The sequence below is a fragment of the Hyperolius riggenbachi genome, chromosome 1 (genome assembly GCF_040937935.1).
Source record: "Hyperolius riggenbachi isolate aHypRig1 chromosome 1, aHypRig1.pri, whole genome shotgun sequence".
In the NCBI taxonomy this organism is placed as follows: Eukaryota; Metazoa; Chordata; class Amphibia; order Anura; family Hyperoliidae; genus Hyperolius; species Hyperolius riggenbachi.
In genome coordinates, this window is record NC_090646.1 from 554387674 (window position 1) to 554409018 (window position 21345).

Below are 21345 nucleotides of genomic sequence, written 5' to 3' on the forward strand. Positions count from 1 at the left end.
AGGCCAGTTTCTCACAATCTGAACACTCTTACCACACCAAATGGGCAGTTTAGTGGGTGCCTGCTGTATGTAACCTGTTGGGTGTAATTTCTGAATCTGGAATGAAACCCAAGCAAACCAGGGGAGAGGGTGCAACCTATCATTTCTACTTACAGGTAGCCCCACCGACTTACGAATGACCATAAAATGTAAAATACTTGATACTGTGGGGAAAAAAAAACATTTTTTCTTTGAATTTTTTTACATTGATTTTCTCTAGAACTACAAGGTCTTTTTGAAGATCTTGTAGTTCTTGAGAAAATCAATTTAAAAAAATTCAAAGTAGCAAAAAAGTTTCTGTACATCTGGAAATATGCCTGAAGAAGGGGACTAGATCCCAGAAAGCTTGCATAATTTGACTCTATCAGTTAGCCATTAAATGGTATTATTTTTTTCAAAACGTTGTTTTTTCTACCTATATAAAAAATTCAAAGAAAAAAATGTTTTAAAGGATACCCAAGGTGACATGTGACATGATGAGATAGACATGTGTATGTACAGTGCCTAGCACACAAATAACTATGCTGTGTTCCTTTTTTCTTTCTCTGCCTGAAAGAGTTAAATATCAGGTATGTAAGTTGCTGACTCAGTCCTGACTCACTCAGACAGGAAGTGACTACAGTGTGACCCTCACTGATAAGAAATTCCAACAATAAAATACTTTCCTAGTAGAAAATGGCTTCTGAGAGCAAGAAAAAGGTAAAGAGGGGAATTACTTATCAGAGAGGGCTACGCTGTAGTCACTTTCTGTCTGAGTCAGGACTAAGTCAGCCACTTACATAACTGATATTTAGTTAAAGGGAAGGTCCAAGAAAAATAAAAAAAATGAGTTTCACTTACCTGGGGCTTGTACCAGCCCCATGCAGCCATCCTGTGCCCTCGTAGTCACTCACTGCTGCTCCAGTCCCCCGCTGGCAGCTTGCCGACCTCGGAGGTCGGCGGGACGCACTGCGCACATTTTTACGCATTCCAACTAGTGCAGGAACATTAACACATAAATTTTTACGCGTTAGTGGTTCAATGCGTACATTTTTACGCATTAAACCATTAATGCGTAAAAATGTGTGTGTTAATGTTCCTGCACTAGCGGGAATGCGTAAAAATGTACGCAATGTGGCCCGCCGACCTCTAAGGTCGGCATGCTGCCAGCGGGGGACTGGAAAAGCAGTAAGTGACTATGAGGGCACAGGATGGCTGCATGGGGCTGGTAGAAGCCCCATGTAAGTTAAACTCATTTTTCTATTTTGCTTGGACCTTCCCTTTAAGAAAGGGTGGGGGAAAGTCTGCGAGTCCCTAAACACATGCTGCAATTGAATGGTTAATCGCACAGGCATACACCGCCTCTGCTAGACTGAAAAATGCATGCCCTGCATCCTAGACAAGTGCTAACATTTATTAAACTAGGAGGAACTTTAGCTTCCAATATGGTTTGCATGCAAAGTATAAATGATATTTAACTCTTTCAGGCAGAGAAAGAAAAAAAAGGAACACAGCACAGTTATTTGTGTGCTAGGCACTGTACATACACGTCTATCTGATCATGTCACATGTCACCTCGGGTATCCTTTAAACTCAGTAAAATGTCAATTTGCTGTGGGCAAAGGGGGACATGTGGCACAGTAGGGGACAGAGAGGGACACTGAAGGCACAGGGGAACCGAGGTGACACAGAGGGGTACACTAAAGGCACTGGGGGGAAAGAGGTGACACTGGAGGTACAGGGGATATAAAGGATATACAGGGGACACAGATGGCACAGTGTTTTCTTTAAGAACGGATTCACTAATCATAAAAAGTGATCTTGTAGCAAAAGGTATATTGAGGTTGCAATTATTATTTCTTTTTAAACATTGCATATTGTCTGACTTTGTTTTCCCAAACCTCTGCTGCCAATACTTTAAGCCCCTGACACAAAACAATTATGCAGATCGGGTGATCTGACTTATGTTTGAAAACATTGGCTTGCTTGTTTGATGTTCGATTCACACTCTCCTGAAGCTAAACACAATGCAGCCAGGCAGTTGGCATTATTTAAAAAGAAATTAGTAAGGCAGCTTCCATATCCCTTCCACTACAGGGTCACTTTAACTTTGTCCAGTTACCGACAGGGGGATTTATGAGCATGGAGGCATAATTTTACTGCAGCAGTAAGTACAGCTTTAATTGCAGTAATCGGACAAAATGGCTCCATTGACTTTCATTGACTTAGCAGTCTCTTGCAGTAAAAAGTTTACTGCAATTCCATAGTGTAAACTGGGCCTAAAGCTTTGATTTGGGAGTAACACTATAAATGAAAATAGCATCAATAATGGGACCCTTAAAATAATTTGCTGCACCACTTTAGCGGCAATCACTGAAAACAAATGATTACACTCAAATGAAACTTCTACACTTGTCAAAAGCCAGTTTAACCACTTAATGACAAGCCACCATAGAAAAAAATACACCTTTATTTCCAAATACTATATTGTCAACATACTTTGTACTAGGGACATAATTAAAATCTTGTGATAACCAGAACAAATAGGCATATAAAACGTGTGGGTTTTATGCACAGTAGCAGTGTTTATATTAAAACTATAGGGGACGAAATTGGAGAAATAGTGTATTTTTTCATTTTTTCCCCCTTTAAAATGCATAGACAAAGTAATTACTGAAAACAAATATCAACCCCAAAAAACCCAATCGGTGGTGAAAAAAACAAGATATAGATCATTTCATTGTGATCAGTAGTGATTAAGCTATTGGCAAATGAAAGGGATGAGCACTGAAAGGTGAAAATCGCTCGTCCGTTAGGGTAAAAACCGCTTTGGGGTGAAGTGGTTAAAGGACACATAAAGTGAGAGGGATGTGGAGGTTTCCATATTTATGGCAGAGGAAGAGGATCAGCAGAATAGCCAGGCAATTTGCATTATTTAACCTCTTGACCGTAGGCTTACACCCACCTTGTCACCAGGCTATATTTTACAATTTAAGCCACTGGAGGTTTAAGACCTCGCTGCAGGGCCATACAACTCAGCACACAAGTTATTCCCCCACCGCCTTTTCTGCCCACCAACAGAGCTTTCTGTTGGTGGGCTCTGATCCCTGCTGGGATGTTTGCTTATTTTTTAGTATATTTATTTTTTTGTAATAAATACACATACTTTTATTTTTATTTTTTTATCCCTCCCTCCCTCCCCCCGCCAGCCAATGAGCGCGATTGGCTGCCATAGGCATCAGCTTCTCTGCCTCCCAGGGGGACATCTGTGTCACACAACTGTCCCCAGTACAGCGCTGCCGTAGATCGATAGACCGTAGACGGCGGTTTTGCCATCTAACAGTCTCACAGCGGGCGCTGGGAGGCTGATGGCGGAGCTCCGTCATTCAAGCGGAGCTGCTCACGTGATCTCATGCAAAACCCCGCCCCAGGACGTCAATTGGCGTTAGGTGGTCCTGGGGCTGCCGCCGCATTCACGCCCATCGGCGTGACGCAGCCATTAGGTAATTAAAAATAAATATGGCAGCCTCCATATTCCTGTCACTTTAGGTGTCCTGCATCCACAAGTAGGACCGGCACCACTCCAGCAAAGCAGTATTTAAAGCTCTTTTATTCAATCACAGCATGGCTTGGCAATGACAGACGCTGTATCGGGCTATGCCCTTTCTCAAATTGCAGCAGCCTAAACAAAACACAGTGCACATGTCCTTAAATATCCGACCCCCAATTAAAACACCAATCGGTGTCCTGCTGGTGATTAGACACAAATTAGGGGGAATTAAACAGACTAAAATCAGAACCACTTTCAGGATAGCCCAGCATTTGCTCTTAGCCATGCTTAGGTGTTAGCTGTGTTTTCGGTCATCCTCCTGTTGCAGGATTCATGACCTGTAACTGAGACAGCTTTCTAACACTGGGATGTACATTTTGCTGAAAAACGTCTTGAGACTTCATGGTTCCCTGCCCAGGATCCATACACCCCCTGCAAGATGAAACAGCACCCCCAAAGCATTATTGAGCATCCTCCATATTTCACAGTATAGTATAGTGTTCTTTTTGCACCGTAGCCACCGATATTTAGTGTGAAACTGGCCTGAGGCAGGGATCACACTTGAGTCTGATGAAATTGGCTGCGGTTTTCCGCGGACAACTTTTTTTTCTGCACAATTCAGGCAACAGGAATCACACACACGGTGTGCCATAAAAACGCAACAAAGCCACCAGAACACTGAAAAATGCATTTGTAGCACTTGGCTGTGAATATCTATAGGAAAGCACCTCATGTCAAAACTCATGCGGTTACCACAAGTGTGATCCCTGCCAGGCTCTATAGGGCTTGTTTCAGACGGATGTCTGAACCAACCACCCATAGCAGCCCAGCGTCTAGTTGAAGATGCTTTTCTGCAAGTTTGCAGAAAATCATTTGTCCGCTTTTGGCGGTACTTCCTTGTGCATATTGAGAGAAGCGTAGCAGTAAATGATCTTAGAAGCAACCTAAGGTGTCCCACGGCGGTCTCGCTGTGCCCCCCGAACAGCAGGGATGTAATTATTTACCTTCCTGGCTCCAGCGTAGGCGCAGTATCAGCTCTCCGTTCTGAGATAGGAGGAAATAGCTGATCGCGGTCGGTCCGCTCTACTGAGCAGGCGCAAGTCCCCTGCGCCTGCGTAGTAGAGCAGACCCAACAGAGATCAGCTATTTCCTCCTATCTCCGTGCTAAGAGCCGCAACAGCACCCCCGCTGGAGCCAGGGAAGGTAAATAAATCAGCGCTTCTCAGGCTTGTTGAGGGAGGATTCCGGGACGCGGAAGAGCCAGCACTGGACTGCCTGCAGCTACAAGGATGGGGGAAGCCTCATTGGGACCCTGAGGCTTCCCCCTCCCGTGTTGAGTACAAAACAGGGGATTTTTTTTTGTTACAGAGTCTCTTTAAGGCTGACCAAAACCAAACATTTTTTTTAATTCAAAATATTTAGTTGCACCACTCTGACACATACAAAGAAAAATAAACACTCCTTCAAGCCTATGAGCATTTCAGTGCATGCTTTTCACCCTTCTCTTTTCATAACTAGGGTTATACAGGTGGCAGCCATTACTTCTGAGCTTAGTAGGAGGTTTTAGATCATTGGGGTGTTTGTCATCAGCTACCCTCCTCACAGGGGCGTCATCTATGTAAATCTCACACAAGCTGAGATCACCTCCCCTGTGACATCAGTAGCAGCTTGTGTTTTGTTTCTGTTTTTTATCTCCTCCACCAGTCTTCCAGATTCTGTCCCGGCAATATGAAAGGAAGGGAGGGGTTCCTCCAATAAATGTAAAATATTTTATATTTGTCATCATGCAGCTGAAAAAAGGCTGCTATTTATTATAAGCTAGAAAATAGATTTTATTTCTGAAATCTGGTATTTTTAATTTGGGTCCACTTTAAGGAGAACTCTAAGGTGTGTTTAAATAAAAAGTAGCTGCCTACTTTTTATATATGTTATTGTTGTTTATGTGTGAATACTGTTTTTCTCTTGCTTATATAATGCAGATTGATTAAAACAGTGTTTATGTTTATGAAAACACTGTGTAATTGTGGAGTAACATAAATAAACTGCTCACACCATGCTGATGAGCTGCCTTGCTCAGAATTAGAGATGCTCATTATGACCATCTACATCTTCGTAGCTACCCGTAATCAAAATTCAAATGAATTTCGACTGTCTGTGGCCGACGGGGGGGTTACCTTACCCAGGCGCTCACGTGCTCCATTCGTGTCCCACGTCACTCCCTTGCTTCCTTCTTCTGGGTTGAAGAACGCATCGGAGTGACGTGGAACGCAAATGGAGTGCATCGGTGCCTGGGTAAGTTAACACGCCCCCCCCCCCTCCCCTCTCGGCCGTGGGCAGCCTGAAATTTCAATTATGAGTAGCTGCAAGGATGTAGCTACTCATAATGAGTACTGCTACTCAGAACTGGTTTTGTGTCACAGGTTAGTGCAGTGTATATTGCTGTCAGACATTCCTAGGAAAAAGCACAAGGCCCACAATTTCAGCAACGCATACAGTGTGTGATAAGAAAGGACATTAGTAGTTCACAGACTACACTGCTGCTTGCATTTTTGGCCAAACACAGCACTGGTCCATTCATTGACAGAGAATGGGATCAGCAACCCAACAGAGGGCAACGCTGATGATGTGCGTTGCATTATAAAAGTATGGCCACCAGCTTTGCATGTGAACAAAGCCTAGGTAAGTTGGCCAGCTGTGTTTTAAAACATTTGCAGCTGAAAACCTCAAATGTAATTTCAGTGGGCCATTTTACACTGGAAATTGCAAAAACACAGCAATGTGATTCTCTCTACTTATGCTTTACTGGATTGCAAGAAAATCTCACAGCACCATGATTTGCCCTGAAGTGTTCCTGTATGCAAATATAAAAATGCTCAAAATTTACAGATCAACTATTGCGATCAAGGCAAAATCGTGTCACAATCACATGGCACTGATGTGATTGTACCAGCATAATTACAGGCAGTCCCTGGTTAACTAACGAGATAGGGATTGTAGGTTTGTTCTTAACCTGAATCTGTTCATAAGTCTAAGCACTGTGCAGCCTCAGTCCCCTTTACCTCCTCTATGCTCCCCCATACCTCCAGTGTCCCCCTTTGCCACCCCTTTTCCCCCATGCCTTCAGTGCCCCCCAATCTCCAGCTTTCAGTGTCACCTCTGTGCCCTCAGTATACCACAGCAAAATGTAATATTACTAATATGAATACCATTTTTCTTTAACTATTTTAAAATCAATGTTCTCAAAAACTACAAGGTCTTTTTGGAGAAAAAAAAAATTGAGTTGTTCCCACAGAATCAAATCTCACATTTTAAGGCCGTTCGTAAGTTGGGGACTACCAATACATTATACGCCCTGCGATCCACAAGCAATTGGAAAGGGAAAACACAGACTATCAGTTTCAGTGTGAAACAGACCAAATGCCAATTAAAATGACACTTATGAATTTCTTATGCACGTCTCCTTTAATTGGCTTCAACCTAAACCCTGGCCCTAGAATGAGGTGGGGACATAAGCTGGTGACAAGAATTGTTCCATCTATTCTGTATGTCAGCGCTACATAAACATGTCATAAAAAGGAATATTGGAACAGAAGGAGAGCCCAGGCAGGGACAATCACTTGTATGGAGCAATGCATTATTAGCCTGGCATGTTATGGGTGCAGGGCGGCTCGCATCCTCCTCTGCACTCCACATACAGAACAATAATGGCTCTCCCCGGCCGCCGCCTCATTATCACACCCAGCCCGCACCCCCACCGCTCTCACCCAGCAGCCACCAGTCCGTCGCCCGGAACCTCCGCCAACACCGACAGCACGGATCCCGACAAGGAGCGCGTCACCGGACAGCAGCGTCAGCGCCTCCACCAATGGCAGAGCGCGGTAGAGGCGTGGACCGGAGCCGGGAAGGCCAATCACAGAAGCCGGAGGAAGTCACTGTACGTCCAGTGAGGAAAGGATGGACAGAGACGGATCATGTGACTTGGGATGTGTATATAGTTGGAATGTGTTGGATGTACATTTCCTGGATGCTGCTGTGTCAGTGTGAAGTGTTTGCGTGTAGGGAGATCAGTGTCCTGTCCTGCTGGCTGCAGTGTAGGCAGCATCACTTCTGGCTTGTAGGCATTATTAGAGTCCAGTCCTGATGTGTAGACACTAGCAGGTCCCAGTTTTGGCTTGCAGATATTATTAGAGTCCGTTCCTAATGTGTAGGCAGTATTAGTGCCCAGACGTTATTGAAGAAAAAAAAAACAGTTTTTACCTGGGACTTCTACTGGCCCCCTGCAGCCGCCCTGTGCCTGCGCCATGACAAACCGATCCTCTGGTCCCCCACCGCGACCCAGTTTAGTTTGTGGCGACTCAGTCAATGGATGGCCACGTGCGCCATTGATCACGCTCCCGCATGTGCATACACGCCTGATGACAGGAGTGTGAGTGTGATTGAGGATGCGCATGGCCAGGGCCGCGCAATGGCCATCTCGCTGAGTCGCCAGAAACTAAACTGGGGGACTGGAGGATTGGTTTGTCACGGCGTGGGCACAGGGTGGCTGCAGGGGGTCGGTACAAGCCCCAGGTAAGTTAAAGGACAACTGAAATGAGAAGAACATGGAGGCTGCCATATTTATTTCCTTTTAACCAGTACCAGTTGCCTGGCAGCCCTGCTGGTCTATTTGGCTGTGTCTGAATAACACCAGAAACAAGCATGCAGCTAATCTTGTCGGAACTGACAATAATGTCAGAATCACCTGATCTGTTGCATGCTTGTTCAGGGTCTATGGCTAAAAGTATTAGAGGCAGGGGATCAGCAGGATAGCCAGGTACCTGGTATTGCGTAAAAGCAGGGATGGGCTTAGTAGTAGCATACTACTCGAATTTAGAATTCAAAAAAAGTCTAATGCTAGGAATACACAGTACGTTTTTGTACCGTGTATCGACCAGCTGATAATATTCAGCTGGCCCGATCATGCTGCTTGACCCGCGCCCGCTCGATTCCCGCCTGCGGACAATAGCAGGGAATCGAGCGGTGATAAGCGTCGGCGGGGACGAGCGGCAATCGATTTGAGCGGAGATGCACCGGCATCGAGCCGCTGGCTCGATGCGGCACATAAAATGAGCCGTGTATGCACGCCATAATGACTTCACGTGTGACCACAGGCAAAGGGGGGTTAACTTGCCCAGAAGTCTTTGGGACGTCTGCGTTACATTACGCGTTTATAGGCATAATGAAAGCCGCGTTCCACCACTAACTTCTGCACTTCCTCCCTCCGACTTAAAAGAGGAAGCACGGTAGTGAGTCATGAAACGCGGCTTTCATTACGCCGAATTCAAGTAGTACGCTACTCGAAAGCAGATCCCTGCTTAGAAGGAAATAGGTGACTATCAGACTCTATGAGACAGGCCATAGTACCCAGAGCCGGGACAAGGTTCTCCAGCACCCAAGGCTGAGACACTAAAGTGCGCCCCTCCATCCCTCTCACCCCAGCCATCACACACTGATTGCTATTAGACTAAGAGGGCCACAGGGCCCTGAATGCCTTAATCTCTAGTTATATGGCTTGCAGTCACTGCCATGTATTCCCTTTTCTTATTTCTCTTTGCTTCAAATACAATAGGGAAAAGATACAGTGGTTTGCAAAAGTATTCACCCCCTTGAAGTTTTCCACATTTTGTCATATTACTGCCACAAACATGAATCCATTTTATTGGAATTCCACATGAAAGACCAATACAAAGTGGTGTACATGTGAGAAGTGGAACGAAAATCATACCGGCCTCAGAGGTTGTCTAAGAGAATATTGGGAGCAACAACACCATGAAGTCCAAAGAACACACCAGACAGGTCAGGGATAAAGTTATTGAGAAATTTAAAGCAAGCTTAGGCTACAAAAAGATTTCAAAAGCCTTGAACATCCCACGGAGCACTGTTCAAGTGATCATTCAGAAATGAAAGGAGTATGGCACAACTGAAAACCTACCAAGACAAGGCCATCCACCTAAACTCACAGGCTGAACAAGGAGAGCGCTGATCAGAAATGCAGTCAAGAGGCCCATGGTGACTCTGGACGAGCTGCAGGGATCTACAGCTAAGGTGGGGGAATCTGTCCATAGACCAACTATTAGTCGTGCACTGCACAAAGTTGGCCTTTATGGAAGAGTGGCAAGAAGAAACCATTGTTAACAGAAAAGCATAAGAAGTCCCGTTTGCAGTTTGCCACAAGCCATGTGGGGGACACAGCAAACATGTGGAAGAAGGTGCTGAAGTCCGATGGGACCAAAATGGAACTTTTTGGCCAAAATGCAAAACGCTATGTGTAGCAGAAAACTAACACTGCACATCACTCTGAACACACCATCTCCACTGTCAAATATGGTGGTGGCAGCATCATGCTCTGGGGTTGCTTCTCTTCAGCAGGGACAGGGAAGCTGGTCAAAGTTGATGGGAAAATGGATGGAGCCAAATACAGGGCAATCTTGGAAGAAAACCTCATCAAAAGACTTGACTGGGGCGTAGGTTCACCTTCCAGCAGTACAACGACCCTAAACATAAAGCCAGGGCAACAATGAAATGGTTTAAAACAAAACATATCCATGTGTTAGAATGGCCCAGTCAAAGTCCAGATCTAAATCCAATCGAGAATCTGTGGCAAGATCTGAAAACTGCTGTTCACAAATGTTGTCCATCTAATCTGACTGAGCTGGAGCTGTTTAGCAAAGAAGAATGGGCAAGGATTTCTCTAGATGTGCAAAGCTGGTAGAGACATACCCCAAAAGACTGGCAGCTGTAATTGCAGCAAAAGGTGGTTCTACAAAGTATTGACTCAGGGGGCTGAATAATTACGCACACACCACTTTGCAGTTATTATTATTTTGTTTAAATGTTTGGAATCATGTATGATTTTCGTTCCACTTCTCACATGTACACCACTTTGTATTGGTCTTTCACGTGGAATTCCAATAAAATTGATTCAGGTTTGTGGCAGTAATATGACAAAATGTCGAAAACTTCAAGGGGGCCGAATACTTCTACAAACCACTGTAGCTGAGTGAGTTGTGCGCCCGCTCCTACACTGCACCCTGAGGCTGGAGCCTCTCTCGCCGCTGCCTTAGCCCAGCCCTGACAGTACCAGTGGTGCAACACAATGCAACAGAAGTACTCTGGGTAACACAGAAAAATCTTACATAAATAAAAGTACCAGCCTGTTTGTTGTCTTCTCCTAGCCCCCTCTGTGACATTTTTTTCTGCTCCAGCTGCTTTCTTGGTGATAAAATCACTGTTTTATTTATTGTTCATTGTTGTAAACAATGAAGATGGCCGCCAAACAGGAAATTCATCATCAGAGCAGGTGCCTGTTTGCAGAGGCTCCTCTCAAGTGTGACTTGACTGCTGTAATGTTTCTCCCACTTGTTGCCTTAGCTGCTTGTCTGGGGTTTGAACTGATCTTTCTGCACTCACAGCTGTTCACAAGGTCACAGACAAGCTGGCTGTGAGCAGAGACCTGTCTGTGAGGGATAAACAAAGCACACACACAGAGCCTGCAGGGGGCATGGAGGAGGTGTGCATAACTTCTCCCTATCACAGCAAAAGGCAGTGCATTCCTCTCTGCCTTGACAAACCTTGACAAAGGAAGATTAGATATAGAAGATTAGATATATTAGAGACAGGGCAACTAGAAATGGCTGCAGTAAGCCAGAGCACATTAGAACAGGTATAGGAACTTATAGGATAGAAGAAATAAGGCTGAACATTTTGTTACAGAGTCTCTTTAATGATCACACCTCGGCTATAGCACGGCTGTTGCAGCTAACACAACGCTATAGTGTGCAACTAGCCTTAGAGTCCAGTCCTGATGTGTAGGTAGTATCAGTCGGATCAGGTCATTTGGGCATGGGGATCAGCAAGCGAGACACCAGTACAAAGTGTTGGTAACCAGGCGTTGAGTTGGGCAGCCAATGCAGTACTAGTAACTGATCGGCTACAGAAGGAGCTGATTGGACACTAAACAGGGAAGTAATAGAGAAGATGGTTGTCTATTTTGTACACAATTGGCTAAAAATAGACGTTGTTTCAGAGGTGGAGGTTAGTGTTAGGCACTTGGGGGGTAGTTTTCGGCACTAGGAGGGGCAACAGCGGCGCTGCCATACAGTAAATCGAATTCTGTGCGCTGTTCTTAAGTTGAGAGGATCACAATAAATCCACATGTGATGTCCTATGGCCTAAACAAAGATGACATACAGTACTTGGTTCTATATATGCAAGTGTGTATTTTTTATTTTGCACGTATGCTTTCCTTGGCTAAATTTTTGGACTTCTTGAAGTGAGTATCGTCAGGTAAGATGAGTTATTGTTTCTGGATATGTTAGTTAGGTTTGGAAGGAAATAGTATTTAGCCAGGGATGGCGAGGGATATGCTAGGTTTTAGGGGTGGTAATATATAGCACCAGGGAAGTTATGCTAGGCTTGGGGTGTCTAGTAGTATTGCTGGATGTCTTAACTCTCATTTGCTAGTTCCAATACATTTAGGCTTTCAGAATTAGTATACGTGATCACCCTAATGCACAGAACCAGGAAGTGGTGCAGCAGGCTAAGCTGACCTATCCTATTTGTATCCCTGTACATAGCTTGTAAGAAACCCTGTTGCCCCCTAAGGCTCCCGTTGAAATCAAAGATCACGTCTTTTCAGAATACTAGACTTTCAGTGATTCTGGCATTTCACCCTGAGAGCTACTGTTAAACCATATCCAGCCTTGTGCTGGAGCCAGTGCTTGCCCTTTTCCAGATCGACGCAGTTGAAATCTACGTTCTGCATGTGGCAGTGCAGATCTGACAGGACGTAGACTTCAACTCGCTCCCGCTGATCGCGCCGCTCTGTCCCCACCGCAGATCACTCACCGTGCCGTCTATATGAGCTTTGTGAGACGGTCAGGAGCTGATTTCATTGGCTCCTGACCCTGTCATCACTGTAAGCCAATCCCATTGGCTTACATTGATTGTCAGCGTCAGGAGCCTATGAAAGCGGCTCCTGACCGGCTCGCACAGCTCTGCCGTCATAGCGATGGCAGAGAGAGGGACCTGCAGCGGGGACAGAGTGGCGGCTCTTTGTGGCAATTCGTCGGCAAGCGGCATTACCGTACTAGCAATCTCTGGTCTTTAAGGGGGCAGAGACTGCTGGTACAGAAGTAGTTAAATACCTAGGCAGAGAGGAATAGATTAGTTGTGTGTGTTGCTGCTGTTGTTGCTGGTGAGGGTTCCCCAGGATAAGACTACCTATGTCCTGTTCCTGTTACAGTGAGGGAGCCCAGAAACTGTAGCTTGGGGCCCCACTGCAGAAGAATCCTTAAAGTGAACCTAAAGTAAAAATAAATGTATGAAATAATGAATTGTATGTGTAGTGCATATGATAAATATTCTATTTGTAGCAAAAAAAAGAATCTCACATTCTTATTTTCTGTTATATAACTTTATTTATAACATTGCATCAGACTGTCACAGTTGATGTTTAGAATCCACACCCTGTCTTTTAAGCTGTAAAACAAGCAGAAGTAATGACCATTCGATCTTTCCTGCAGTAAAACTTTATCTCAAGATTTAATTCTTTCTTGGCTGTTTAATGTTAAAGGGAACCGGAGGTGAGAGAGAGGAACCCCCGATCAGTGTGCTGCCTGTGCAGGCTCAGTAGCAGCTTTCTGTTCAGGCTACGCCGGAAATAGCCGAGCCCAATCAGGTTCTCTCTATTACGCAGATACAGATAGCTGCCACTGCGCGTATCGCAGACAAGCCCTTCTTGGCGGACTTTCAGGGGTCCCACCACTGGATCGGGGCTGAAGGGGTCAATGAAGGGAGCCTCTTTGGGAAACAGAGGCTTGCCCCTCCAGAGGTAAGTCACCTGTAGGGAAACTTAATTTTCACTCCAGGGTCACTTTAAAGAGACTCCGTAACAAAAATTGCATCCTGTTTTTTATCATCCTACAAGTTCCAAAAGCTATTCTAATGTGTTCTGGCTTACTGCAGCACGTTTTACTATCACCATCTCTGTAATAAATCAACTTATCTCTCTCTTGTCAGACTTGTCAGCCTGTGTCTGGAAGGCTGCCAAGTTCTTCAGTGTTGTGGTTCTGCTATGACCTCACCCTTCCAGGCCCCTCTCTACACACTGCCTGTGTGTTATTTAGATTAGAGCAGCTTCTCTCTTCTCTCTTATCTTTTACAAGCTGGATAAATCATCCTCTGAGCTGGCTGGGCTTTCACATACTGAGGAATTACAAACAAGGGCAAAGCTGTTTGCAGGAAGAAAAGAGCAGCCTGAAACTTCAGTGCATGGGGGAAAGAAACACACAAATGATCTCTTGAGATTCAAAAGGAATGCTGTATACAGCCTGCTTGTGTATGGATGTATTTTTCTATGTGTGGACATACTGTACATCAACCTACTTCCTGTTTTGGTGGCCATTTTGTTTGTTTACAAACAAACTTTTTAAAACTGTTTTTAACCACTTTTAATGCGGCGAGGAGCAGCGAAATTGTGACAGAGGGTAATAGGAGATGTCCCCTAACGCATTGGTATGTTTACTTTTGAGCGATTTTAACGATACAGATTCTCTTTAAGCTCTTCAGAAAACAGGAATGAGTTTGGCCAAGCCAATAGCTCAGAGAAGCTCTTCCTGTACAGGAAAACAAAGAGACTTCACATAATTTGTTAGTATGGCTAGTATCATATGTGAATATGTTTATCTCATTGTGTCACATGTGGCTTCAGATTCACCTTAAAGGATACCCGAAGTGACATGTGACATGATGAGATAGGCATGGGTAAGTACAGTACCCAGCACACAAATAACTATGTATTGTTTAGGAGAAGAGGTGAAGCAAGGTGTGTGCACCAATGAATCATATAACAATGCTAATTTATAAAAGTATCAAAATTTAATTAATCTGCAAATAAGTAAATAAATATCAGGTATGTAAAGGCGCGTACACACGCCATACCGCCGCCAACGACCCTCCCGCTCGTTCAGAAACAGCGGATTGATCAGAAACAGCCTTATCAGTCTGCCGACAGCGCGGACACACGTGCTACTGTCGGCTAAACGTCCGCCGAGTGGGAGGGTCTGACGGACCCGTCTTTTGTGGCGGTATGGCGTGTGTAGTGGCTGACTCAGTCTTGACTCAGACAGGAAGTGACTACAATGTGACCCTCACTGATAAGAAATTCCCCTTTTTACCTCTTTCTTGCTCTCAGAAACCATTTTCTGCTAGGAAAGTGTTTTATAGTTTCAATTTCTTATCAGTGAGGGTCACACTGTAGTCACTTCCTGTCTGAGTCAGGACTGAGTCAGCCACTTACATACCTGATATTTAACTCTTTCAGGCAGAGAAATAAAAAAAGGAACACAGCATAGTTATGTGTGTGCTAGTCAGGGCCGCCTTCAGGGCATCACAGGGGGGACTGCTGTATGGGGCCCCAGTGATTCTGGGGCCCGACAAGCAGTGCTACAAACAGGCCCCAGCTGCAGACTGTCTGTCCTTCTGGATGCCCAATAATGTAGTGAGAGGTGCCAGGAGACTTAACCAGGAATTACCTAGTCAGTTATTGAATAAAGTAAACTTGAGACGAATGGGTGAAAACAATTTTTACTTACCTGGAGCTCCTTCCAGCCCCCTGTAGTCCGTCAGCTCCATCGATACCCTTCCAATCCAATCCATTGAGCTCCTGTGAAGTCTGCAAAATCCAGCTGGGTTGTGGGGCACGGGGCATGCACTGTTCTGAGCCGAGCACCTCCTCCATCGTGCTCCCATAGTGGGGAGCGTTCTGCGCAAGCGCAATCACAGTCTTCATGGACTGAACATACGCAGAACGCTCCCAGCCATGGAGCATGTGAAAAGTGGATGCACAGATGTTAGTGTGTTCGGGTCTTCAAAGATTGTGATTTGCCATGTGGTGGCAGAGGGGAGTGAGGAGGGCCCAGTAGGTTTGCCCAGTATGGGGCCCACAAATTTCTGATGGCGGCCCTGGTGCTAGGCACTGTACATACCCATGTCTATCTCATCATGTCACATGTTACTTCGGGTTTAAAGGATACCAGAGCTCAAAAACATTGGAGAAACATTCTCTTATCTGCCAAGAAAGAGTCTGGCTATTTCTGTCGATTGAATGATATGTGAGCAGTATATGTATGATTGATTGACATCTTCCATCCTGCTCGATCAATGAAGTTGGTCAATTTGACATGTTATCGGTCATTTTTCAATGATCGGGCATACTGGAACACACTCAATTCTCTCTGGAAAGGTTTGATTGTTCAGCCAAATCGCTAGAAGTATGGCCACCTTTATGTTAGGTACACACCATACAATTTTCTGGCAGATTTACCTACCAGATCAATTATTTCCAACATGTTCGATCTGAAGCTTGATCGATTTTTCAATTTTCTGATCGTTTTTTCAATCAATTTTCCGATCGATTTCTGTTCATTTCTATAGAAATCGATCAGAAAAACGATCTGAAAATCAAAAAATCGATCGAAATTCAGATTGAACATGTTGGAAGTAATCGATCTGGCAGGTAAATCTGCCAGAAAATTGTATGGTGTGTACCTAGCCTTAGACTACAGCAGTGCCTATTGTGTGGATTACATTATCAACTCCTCTGACAGACAGTGACATGACTACAGGCCCTGGAGCTATTGCAAAATCAGGAATAATAATGATACATCTGACGGTGTTGTCCTATCAGTTCTTTTGTGTATGGCCAACATCAGTCTGTAGAAAACGTGCTTTGATAAATAGTGCCAGGACTGTGTTTTACTTATTAACCTGTTTTTTGCCAAAATAATATTATTAATATTATTATTAGTGCAGGTAGTCCCCGGTTGACGAACGAGATAGGGACTGTAGGTTCGTTCTTAACCTAAATCTGTTCTTAAAGGAGTTATTTCGCGAAAAAAGTAGGCAGTTTAAAAAATGTGACAGATGACAGGTTTTGGGCCAGTCCATCTTTTTAAGGGGGATTCTCAGGGCTTTCTTTGTTTTCAACAGCATTTCCTGAACAACAGTTTCAAAATCTAACTGACATAATAGTGTGCAAGTGATTAGGGAGGCCGGCTGGTATCTTGCTATTTTGGCAGTTAAACTGTTGTTCAGGAAATGCTGTTGAATATAAAGAAAGCCCTGAGAATCCCCCTTAAAAAGATGGACTGGCCCAAAACCTGTCATCTGTCACATTTTTTAACTGCCTACTTTTTTCGCGAAAGAACCCCTTTAAGCCAGAACCCTGTGCCATCTCTGTCCCCTGTATCTCCTCTGTGCCCCCCTGTGCCTCCAGTGTCCCCCTCTGTGTCACCTCTGCCCTCTGTGCCTGCTTATACAAGTTTAAAAGCCATTTTTCTTTGAAATTTGTTTTAATTCGAATTTCTCAAAAACTACAAGTCCTATTTGAAAAAAAAATTTTGGCTTGTTCCCATGGAAACACAGAATTTATGCCATTCGTATCGGCGGGTCGCTTGTAAGTTGGTTGTTCGTTAGTCGGGGACTACCTGTATTAATTTTTATCTATTATTATTTTTTATATAGCTCTGTCATCTTCTTCAACACTTTACATAGAACTTGAAGTTATAAAGTGGTAAAGAAATGAAATCTAGTAATACTAGATTATAAGTACCGGTACATGCATATGAATAGGAGTGCCATGCTATATCTGATAAAACATGGACTTCCTGGCTAGAAGATAGAGACACTGGAGGTCAACAAGATCTGCTGTGATCCTGCCTGCACTAAATGAATGAATAAAGGTCAGCATAACCTGTTATATTGTGGGCTAGGTCTGACGCTGCATGTATCTACATGCAATATTCACATCGATTCTGCTGTTTACTCTTCTACTTACATGATAATTAATAAAATATACTTGTCAGAAATACTTATGAGATACCTGTGGAATTCTGCCAGCAGGTGTTTACTTTCCTGTTTCTCATTCTATGACTGTTAAAAGGGACCCTGTATTGATAGCGATATGGAGGCTGCCATAGTTATTTCGTTTTAAACAATGCCGGTTGCACGGATGTTCTTTCTAGCTTCAGTAGTGTCTGAATCACACACCTGAAACTAGCATGTGTTTAGCGTGTTCACAAGTAGCAGAAATGCGTTTTCTACATAGTCATTCTGAGTCAGTGGTGTCACATGTTCCCCTACTGGACAGACCACTCAAAGTCTCCGAATCTGCTGCAGCCCACAGACCAGGGCTGCCCAATAGGTCGATCGCGATCTACCGGCAGATCGCGACCGCCTTCTTGGTACTCGTAAAATTTGTTGCGGCCAGCAGCTCGTGTTTAGCTGGTGGCCAATAAGGATGCATGCGAGGAGAGAGGCGGCGCGGCCGCTACGTCATGGCTGGGGGTGGCGACGGGCAGCCTGCAACGTGCGTGCTTGTAACGTACCCGGCGCTGCCCCCAGCCATGACGTAGCGGCCGCGCCGCCTCTCTCTTCGCCGCCGCTTCTCCCCTGCATCCCATTGGCCTGCCAGAGTCTCTCCTCGCCGCCTCTTCTCCTCTGACTGCCTGCAGGTACATATACCTGGCTAGCCTACACTGGGGGCCCATACACCCGGCTAACTACACTGAGGGCCCATACACCCGGCTAACTACACTGAGGGCCCATACACCCGGCTAACTACACTGAGGGCCCATACACCTGGCTAACTACACTGAGGGCCCATACACCCGGCTAACTACACTGAGGGCCCATACACCCGGCTAACTACACTGGGGGCCCATTTACCTGGCTATCCTACACTGGGGGCCCATATACCTGGCTAACCTACACTGAGGGCCCATATACCTGGCTAACCTACACTGGGGGCCCATATACCTGGCTAACCTACACTGGGGGCCCATATACCTGGCTAACCTACACTGGGGGCCCATATACCTGGCTAACCTACACTGGGGGCCCATATACCTGGCTAACCTACACTGGGGGCCCATATACCTGGCTAACCTACACTGGGGGCCCATATACCTGGCTAACCTACACTGGGGGCCCATATATCTGGCTAACCTACACTGGGGGCCCATATACCTGGCTAACCTACACTGGGGGCCCATATACCTGGCTAACCTACACTGAGGGCCCATATACCTGGCTAACCTACACTGAGGGCCCATATGCCTGGCTAACCTACACTGGGGGCCCATATACCTGGCTAACCTACACTGGGGGCCCATATACCTGGCTAACCTATACTGAGGGCCCATATGCCTGGCTAACCTACACTGAGAGCCCATATACCTGGCTAACCTACACTGAGGGCCCATATGCCTGGCTAACCTATACTGAGAGCCCATATAACTGGCTAACCTACACTGAGGGCCCATATACCTGGCTAACCTACACTGGGGGCCCATATACCTGGCTAACCTATACTGAGGGCCCATATGCCTGGCTAACCTACACTGAGAGCCCATATACCTGGCTAACCTACACTGAGGGCCCATATACCTGGCTAACCTACACTGGGGGCCCATATACCTGGCTAACCTACACTGGGGGCCCATATACCTGGCTAACCTACACTGAGGGCCCATATGCCTGGCTAACCTATACTGAGAGCCCATATAACTGGCTAACCTACACTGAGGGCCCATATACCTGGCTAACATACACTGGGGGCCCATATACCTGGCTAACCTATACTGAGGGCACATAACCTATGCTGCAGGCACATATACCTGGCTAACCTACGCGGGGGGGGGGGGGGGGCGTGCCTAGACGTTGGTAGATCTCCTGGCCTCGGCAAATTTTAAAGTAGCTCGCGAGCCGAAAAAGTGTGGGCACCCCTGCCACAGACCATCCAATCTCATGGATGCAATTGAAACCGCTGAAATTGGGTGAACAGACAGTTTAATCCAGAATATTTCAGGTAAGCTGCCACCACCCTCATTTATAGGCTGAGAGAAACCTTTCTGACTCTTCTAAAATTGTTAACACACTCTAATCTGAAACAATACAATACTTCAGGTAGCAAATCTTCGGAAAGGCTAGGATTAATTCTGTGGTTCTCAAATCAGGTATGTAGCCGTAAAAATGACCTTAAAGGGGAACTGAAGAGAGAGATATATGGAGGCTGTCATGTTTATTTCCTTTTAGACAATACCAGTTGCCTGGCAGCCCTGCTGATCCTCTGCCTCTAATACTATTAGCCATAGCCCCTGAACAAGCATGCAGCAGATCAGGTGTTTCAGTGGTTCAGACTTATAAGTCTGATCTGACAAGACTAGCTGCATGCTTGTTTCTGGTTTTAATCAGATACTACTGCAGAGAAATAGACCAGCAGGGCTGCCAGGCAACTGGTATTGATTAAAAGGAAATAAACATGACAGCCTCCATATACCTCTCTCTTCAGTTCCCCTTTAAAGGTATTCTATCAATGCCCAAGTGTTCTAAAATTACAACGTACAAATAATGTCTAAGTAGCTGTGTTAACATTTTCCTACTATTCATGTTAAATATCAGAGGCAAAAGCTTTAATTCATTGTGTGTAGATTTTAGCTACATTTGGAATGACTCATTTACAGAGCTATGAATCTCTGTAGTCTGACATGCAAATAACAGTGTAATATAGAAGCAGATTATTTGAAAACAGGTATCAGGTTTCACACACTACAGTATTACAAATGTTAAAGGGACTCCGAGCAGTGCAGAAACAGAGAAAACTAAAAGGCGTAGGCCGACGATTTAGGTGTCGCCAGAAAGAGGAGAAAGAGCGCTTTAAAATGATATCCATCTTTCCATAGTTACATTGTATTACACAGGGCGAATTTTTCCTAAAGTCAGCAGCTCCATTCTGCTGAATGGAGCTGCTGACACTGGGGAAAGTGTCGTCCTGTGTAATACAAGTAACTATGGAAAGATGGATATAATTTTAAAGCTCTCTTTCTCCTCTTTCTGGCGACACCTAAATCGTCGCCCTACACCTTTTAGTTTTCTCTATTTTCTCGATTGAAATCGCGGCCGCGACACTTTCAATCGTGAAAATAGTGAAAACTAAAAGGCGTAGGCCGGCAGTTTATATATCATTGAAAAGAGGAGAAAGAGAGCTTTTGTAATGATCGCTGCTGCAGCAGCTATTACTGGAAGTAGTAGTGCTGCAGCTCAGGCAGTTCTGATCTATTTCCATGCAAGCTGCATAGCTTTGTCTGTCTTTCCCTGCTGTCAGCTTGTGACTGATTATCATTCACCTGTGTGGGAATCTGCATGTCTGCTCCCATTGGATGACCTCAGTATAAAGATCTGCTTCCTGCAGGGTTTCCTTGGGTTTTCATAGCTTCAGCTTAAGCCAGTCTTGCTGTCGCTTTAGCCCCCGATCGTGTTTCTTGTTATTAAGATACTTTGCTGGTCTTTGCATCATATATTGGTTCATTGCCAATATATATGCATACCAGCACGTTTATTATTTTCCTTGTATTTGTGTTACGTGATACATCAGTGTCGCTGATGTATACGTACACGAACTGTTTATATCCTGTGTGCAGTTAGTCAGCTTTCCAGCACGTTTTGGTAGGTTGCGCGTACCGTGACCACCCGTGCTGAGGTAGTTACCCTGCTCCTGGTTCTGTTTGTGGATTGCGTTCATCTCTGCGAAGAGATAACGAATCCTTCTGAATCCTGTTCTGTTACTGTTTGTGGATTGCGTTCATCTCTGCGAAGAGATAACGAATCCTTCTGAATCCTGTTCTGTTACCGTTTGTGGATTGCGTTCATCTCTGCGAAGAGATAGCGAATCCTTCTGA

General features: G+C 45.0%; 1 protein-coding gene across 1 annotated transcript in view; it reads right to left on the reverse strand.

Annotated features, from left to right (window-relative positions):
• Positions 1–7753, reverse strand: part of FER (FER tyrosine kinase) — a 294362-nt gene extending 286609 nt beyond the window's left edge. The window contains exon 1 of the mRNA XM_068247417.1: positions 7333–7753. The gene's annotated coding sequence lies outside the window, so the exon portion shown is untranslated. The remainder of the gene's footprint in view (positions 1–7332) is intronic.
• Positions 7754–21345: the final 13592 nt, after the last annotated feature.